The sequence below is a fragment of the Prionailurus bengalensis genome, chromosome B4 (assembly GCF_016509475.1).
Source record: "Prionailurus bengalensis isolate Pbe53 chromosome B4, Fcat_Pben_1.1_paternal_pri, whole genome shotgun sequence".
Taxonomy (NCBI): domain Eukaryota; kingdom Metazoa; phylum Chordata; class Mammalia; order Carnivora; family Felidae; genus Prionailurus; species Prionailurus bengalensis.
The window spans coordinates 70029475-70036961 of record NC_057358.1 but is presented as its reverse complement, the minus strand read 5'-3'; the positions used below and the strand labels follow the sequence as shown (position 1 = coordinate 70036961).

The window sequence follows — 7487 nt, the reverse complement described above, 5'->3', positions numbered from 1 at the left end:
AGAGAGAAAAAACACTATATTTGGCTTCAGGAGCCTCAGAAGTCCTAACTCTGTTATTGTACTATCTGTGCTGCCTTGGATTCAGTTTCCCTTCAGCCTCTTTCAGATCTGTTGTGAAGATAAAAATATAACACACTAGAAAACAGCTTGTAAACTTTAAAGTGTCATCAAATGTAAAGTACTATTAGAAGTCTTATTCTCCCATACCCACCAGTTGAATATAACACCTGCCCTGGTTGGATAAATGTTCTCTCCAAACTCTTTTGTAGCTACTTCATCCTACTACTGAATGTATTGGTCAAGGACATAGGAACAGATGGAAGAGAGCATGAGTTGGTGCACAAATATCTGGATATCTGAAATCCAATTCAGGAATCAAGAATGTGTCTTACCTCCACTGGGCCCAAGGCCATGTTACACCTTGGCCGTACACTGAAAGCCTTCTGGATTCTAAACCTGTCTGTTAGCCAGCCTCATCCCATTATTTTTCTCCACATAAACTCCTTGACTTCCCTGGCCCATGGTTATTGTTCTTGTGTCCATCCACATGAACTGCCCTTCCCTTCACCTTTATCAATATCGTTAATCCCCAATAAACATATTCCTTTGCGATAAGCTTCTTCCACTAAGTCACACATGAAGCCCATTCATTGCAGAGGAGTATATTCATATATTCCTTCATTCATTCCAAAAGCTAAATATTTACTGGCCTCCTGCTATGAACAAAGCACTGCTCTGGATATTGTGAGGATGACCAAAATGAATGAGACCTATTCCCTCCTTGGAGGAGCTTACACCCAAGCAGAGAAGACACAGACTAAATGAACTGTTATTTGATGTTGGGAGAAGAAAGAAAGAGAAAAGCACTCTAAAAATCCATGCATTATGGCAGCACGAGGGAAGGAGTGATAGTTTCTGATCAGGGCACCCAGGGAAGGCTTTGCAGATCAAGTTTATTTGAGGTAGGCCTCAAAGAAGAGAAGCAAAGAGAGATCAAATTATTCTAGGGAAAGGGAAAATATGAGTAAAGGAACAGGGCCCATTTGGAGAACTGTGAGTGGTTTACATAGGGCATGTGGAAGGATATAATATGACTTTAACCTGGAAAAGTTAAATTGAAGTCAAACAGAAGTTTCTTATGGCCATGAGTTATATACATTATTTTGTTCAGATAAGGTAAATAGAACTGTGAAGTAAGCTGAAGGGATGCTAAATGAACATCTGATAAGTATATAGAGGGCAATTTTAGTTGCAACTGTGCCTAGGGCTAGAAATAGAGCAGGAAGCATGGAAGAGGCTCTACCCTTAAGGAGATTGGCTGACTGATAAACAGGTAATTGCAATACAGTGTGGAGGTGGAAATACAGAGTGCTAGCAAGTAAGGAGGTTAGTGGGGCAGGAGAGGTATGGTCCAGATATTATGCCCCATGAGAGAAGAGCTGGTGTGTTTGTTCACCCTCTATTTCTACTGATAGGAAAGGGTCTGGTTCAGAGTAGATATATGGTAAATATTTTGATTGAATATGAAATGAGTATGAGGTTCCACCTAATCTCAAATCATAAGAATAAACAGGGATAGCCTGCTGGGATATTGCAAGAAGGTAGCCTATCGAAAACTTTCAGAAATACAGATTAAAAGTGACTTTTTCATCCCAAGTTCTTTAATTTTCTATTTACCCACACAAATTTACCCCGGTAATTTGCTAAACTTCATTGCTACCAATGGGTTCTAGCACAGGACTTGATACAAAGTGTACTCAATAAAAATGTGTTAGATGAATGGTTAGGTGGATGGATTAATAAATGGATGGGTAAATGGATGGATAAATGAATGGATGAATGAAGGACTGAGGGAGTCATTCACTTACAAGAAGATAGATATAATGGGGCGCTTGGGTGGCTCAGTCAGTTGAGCGTCCAATTCTTGATTTCAGCTAGGTCATGATCTCATGGTTCATGGGATAGAGCCCCACATCGGGCTCTGCACTGACAGCATGGAGCCTGCTTGGGATTCTCTCCCTCTCCTCTATCTCTGCCCCTCCCCCCTCTCTCAAAATAAAAATAAACTTGATTAAAACAAGAAGTTAGATATATTGAAGAAACTCTACATAATGCTAACCTCACTACATGTATTTTTCTTGTCCATTGAGATGACTGGGAAAAAGTCAACAAAATTTAAACACTATTTTAAACAAAGATATATGTTAATAAGGTCAAAAAAATTTAACGTTAATAACGTAGACCCTTGTCCAATAATTACTGATTTCATTAAAAGAAAAGAGCAAAGATGCAAATTCTATAATTAAAATACAACTCAGTATATCATATAATAATTCCATAAACGAAGAGGGTTAAATAATTCAAGCACCATTAGGAAAGAATTCCCCACTAAAAATTAACTACTGAAACCATCTGAGGAATTTCTTTAAATATATACTTCTTTGTTCAAAACATCCACATGTTCTCAAAGACATTAGTCTTATCCTCGTGGCCCAGCATTTCAAGTGCAAAACTTATCATTATAAAGCATCTGCTTTGCATATATGTCAATTTTTTCAGAAATTCTTCAAATATCATATTTTAATGATATCTAAGTTTGCCACATGTTCAGCACTTAGAAAGGCCAGCAGTCAAATAATTTGCATGACATTCAATTAGACCTCTAAAAAGTCCTGGATTTCAATGATAATAATTATAGTCATAATAATATATGCCATGTATTGACCTCCACGATATTTTATTCTAAGCTAACCACACAACAAACATTAGTTCTAATATTTATGATTTGCAACACAGTCACAGTTGGCACTAAAAATACTTCTTCAGAACTTCCAAACTAACCATGGCCCATATATACCAATAATCACAGTGTAAATTGGACGTAAACTGGAGAACACTACAGGCTGTTTCAAAAGTCTCCAAACCTGCATTCGCTTTGAGCCAGAAGTTATAAAAATAGGAACTTAACCCAAGAAAATAATTAGGGGTAAGTTCAAATTTTTTCTAAAAGGGAAAGTTCTTCCAGAGTTTCTGTAGTAGCAGAATATCGAAAACAATTTTAAGTGTCCAACTACAGCATGTAAAAAAGACTTATGGACATTAAATATCATAGACATGGTTTACAATTAAGTGGGAAAAGTATGTTATAAAATTCCACGTAAGATGGTCCAAATGTGTGCATGCTTGTGTGTGTACACATGGATGAGGGGGTCCTGCAAGGACATACTCCAAGCTGTTAAAGTGGCTATTCTGGGTGGTAGGACTGTCAAGGACTCCTATTTCCTCCTTTTCACTTACCTGCACTTCTCATTTTTGCTTTAGCCATCTTGTCTTAAGAAAGATGCCCTGGGGTTATCCCTTCCACATTTTATATCCCAGCAAATTCATAGGGTGAGCTATTTTAAAAGTCCAAAATAGTCCTATCTTGAAAAATGACAACCTACCCCCATGTATTCTTTGCATTTTTTTCTTGGTCCCTCCCTCTTGCATTTGTAGTTGACTTGATGAGACTGGGTTAAATGGACTCTAAAATCTACCAATGCTCCAAAGCTTCACATACATGTCCATACACATACACATATACATGGTTTTTCCTATACATTATTTAATAAAACCATTTCTAACTAAAATTTTAACTCAATTTAAAATCTCTAACTCTCAGGGACACCTTGGTGGCTCAGTCAGCTAAGCATCTGACTCAATTTTGCTCGGCTCAGGTCATGATGTCACGGTTCGCGAGATCTGCTTGGGATTCTCTCTCTCTCCCTCTCTCTCTGCCCCTCCCCTCGCAAGATAAATAAATAAAATAAAATATCTAACTATCAGTTTTCAAGGTGATGTTTTGCCACCTAAAACAAAAGAAAATCTAAGTTGTACCTTTCTTTTTTTTTCTTTCCTTTTTTTTTTTTTTAAGGCTCTACCGCTCAGGAAAGAATCCACCAAACACTTTTGCATTTCTTTTCTTCTTCTTTTTTTTTAATCAACTGACCAAGACACGGTTTACCAGCTTAACATTTTAAACCCACGCTTAACATTACATATTTGAAACAATTGGCAAAACTGAATAAGATGCCAGTATTTGTGCACAACTAAAAAACATCCTCAATGTATATTAAATGAGAGACATATTACCATTAATGCACTAATATCTCTCACTACTAAATACAGGAAAAAAAATTGAAATTTATTTTGAGGAAGATTCATTCTGGCAACGTTAACTTCACAGCAGGCTGACTCTACTTGGCTCGTTTCAAACACAACACAAACGCAGTTCCACACTGGTGTTAGTGTATGAAAGAGCCAGTCACTTTGGATTGTGTTCAATAAACAAGCAAAGTGCGTACAGAGATTGACAACAATTTTACTTTTTTTAAGTTTATTTATTTTTGAGAGAGAGCAAGCAAGAGCAGGGGAGGGGCAGAGAGAGGGGGAGAGAGGGAGGGAACCCAAGCAGGTTCCACACTGTCAGCACTGAGCCCAGTTCCAGGCTCCAAACGGTGAACTGTGAAATCACGACCTGAGCCAAAATCAAGACTCTGATGCTTTAACCCACTGAACCACCCAGGCGCCCCACAACAATTTTAACGACAAAAAAAAAAAGGCCCTATTATGGTGCTCCAACAACAAACTCAAGTCTATAATAAATAGGGCTTCGATGAGCTGTGCATAAATACAGGTACAGTTACACTGAAAGCCGAGCTCCTCGGAAATCTTCAAAAAAAAAAAAAAAAGAAAGAAAAGAAAAAGAAAAGAGTTCTGTTAATCCTCAAATGGTGCTGGGTATAATCAACTTTCTGTTACATGCAGGCACTTAATCATTTGTTATCTAAGCGTGGCAGCCGCTCCTTACCATTTATCATTAAGGACTTTAATCTGACCATCTTCTTCAACTTGTACTCTTTCTTGACCATTCTCGACAATGCTGTTTGTAGTGATTTTTCTGCCATTAACAATTTTAGTACAAGGTGATGTAGATTTGAGGTTACCCATCCCACTACCACCAAAGGCCATGGAAGAAAATGAAATGATCCCCAACCCAACCCGGTGACCTGATGAACCGAAGCAAGTAAATCCTGAATCAATGAAGAATATCCTCCTCCAAAAGATGGAAATCCACTAAAGGCAGAGGAAAACAACCTTTGCTTCAGCTCCTGCTTCTGCAAGGACCCCTTTGATCCCCCACCACCACCACCAAAAAAGTCCCCAAACGGGTCTTTGAAGAAGCCAAATGAAAATGGGTCCCTTAAGCCAAAAAATGTCCTGAAGACGTGGTCTGGGTTGTGATAGGTGAAGCCAAACTCAAAGGGACTGTCAAAACGACCTGCACCTCCACCTAATCCTTCTTTGCCGGATTTATCCTAGATGTCCCGAATCTGATAACACCTCATAAGCCTCAGCTACTTGTTTCGGTTTTCTCTCCACTTCCTGTTTATTCTCAGGAAATTTTATCAGGACGCCACTTCAGTGCCAGTTTCCTATATGCCTTAATATCCTCGACCGAGGCATGACTCTGTCAGCCCAGAACTTCAGAGCGATCCACCAGGCCTAACAGGCTGCGGACTGAGGAAGAACCGAAAGGGCCCAGGAGCCACAGGGGGGAGGGCCTGCAGGAGTTGGGGGGGCAAGAGCCGCGGGGAGAGGGTGGGCTTTGCAGCAGCCACGTGGGGGAGGGTGCAGAGCCGGGGTGGGGGAGGGGATGGGGATGGACGTTAGAGGAGCCCTGCGGGAGTGGGGGAGTGGGAGGGGCAGGAGCCGCGGGGGCGGGGCATGCAGGAGACGCGGTGGTGGGGGGGTGTTGTGGGGGAGGGACATGACCGGAGGCTCCCGCTCCTGAAGCTGGCGGCGCAGCGGCAGCTTCTCCAGCTCTCGGTTCTCTCCCTTCTCCTGCCAACAAGTGGTAAGTAAGTTGTACCTTTCTGATTCATCTGATTCCAAAGAGATAGATGCTTGTCCAGTGAACCCACATGTAACTCCACTTTTAGGTTCAGACTTTTCAAGTCAAAACTTCCGTACACGTCTATTCCATCATCTTTTTTGGTTTGCTGGGTCGTGTTTTCCAGAAAACAAAGAATATTGGAAGAAGGCCCAGAAAGACTGGGGCAGGGCCGCTGTACGTCATGAATTTTCACATAGACTTCTACTTTCAAATAGTTTTATTTTCCCCCTTTGAGTTTGGAAAATGTTACTTTCTGAGGTATGTGTAACTAAGTTCTCCAAGCACCAGCACAAAGAGAGATGCGTGACCTGTTTGGTAGGGCAATTAGCTTCACTGTTAAGATCTGTGTGTTTTGTTGGTTTGTTTTTCTTTTTGTTTCTAGTCAGACCACTTACCTAAAGCTGGGATGAAAATTATACCTACACAAAATTTTAATGAATAAAAATACTGACATAATAGAAGTACAGGGAAAATGTCAGTATGGGAGTACAGGAATTTTGTATTGCATAGTGGCCTCTGAGTCCTGCAAAACTGGGTTCATAACCCTTACGTGGCCATTTTCTACCAGGGTCAACTTGAGCTAGGTACTTAACCCCTGAAAAGCCTCAACGTCCTCATCAGTAAAAAGGGCTATAAATGAGCCTACCCAACAAGGTCCTCGCCAGGATTAAATGAGATAATCCATGTAAAACACTTCACAGAGTGCCTGACGCATAGTAAGCACTCCATAAACACGTGTCGTGGTCATTTCTGAGACATGGGCCATCTGTTCTATAGGCCGGTTGTTACGAATGTGTCCTGGATGGAGATCATAAGACACCAAAACGATGGCAAGTCCTCTGAAATGCATAATGACTCTCAGTGGCAAATAAAGTGCTTATCTGTCCTCTATATACCACAGTCTGACCTTGAAAGTATTTTCCAGACTCTGGTGAAAGTCATAGGAGCTCAGGTCTGCAGTCACAAAAGGAATGTGGCTCTTAAAAGCTTACGACAGACCGCAGATATGGGGCAGTTAACTTATCGAGAGGAAATGGGCTCTGGTTTTCTTTGCAGGCCTCAGATCCAGGAGCTGCAAAGTTGAGTCACCAGCTTGCTATCTGACCTCAGGCCAGCCACTTAACCTCTCACTGACCCCATTTCCTTACTTAAAATCAACTCTCTGCTCGTGTTCCGTTCCAGTCATTATCTCTACCCACAAAACTGGGTAGTGACTAAGGTGTCCCAGAGATTTTGAAAATGAGTGATTCGGTGAGACGGGTATATGAAATAGAACGGTGAAAGGTTTGGAAATGAGTGAGTCCAGCTCTGCATTTTGGTGTTTTTTGGTATTATTCTAAGAGCTCTCTTCCTGGAACAAAATCACCAACCCAGACAATAAGCTTTGTCTGACACTGTGACCCGAGTTGCTGATGAAGCTTTCTTGTGTTGGTATTTCTGGGAGTGACAGAATGGAAGAGAACAGCAGCCCCTTTGTGAGGAGGTAGTCAAGAGGGAAATAAATTTTAGTTATTTAAAGAGAATTCAGGACAAGCGAGGCAGTGTCATTTGT

At 40.9% G+C, this 7487-nt stretch overlaps 1 pseudogene; it reads right to left on the bottom strand.

Annotated features, from left to right (window-relative positions):
* Positions 1-4814: 4814 nt before the first annotated feature.
* Positions 4815-6785, bottom strand: LOC122473606 (annotated as a pseudogene).
* Between the last annotated feature and the right edge of the window lie 702 nt (positions 6786-7487).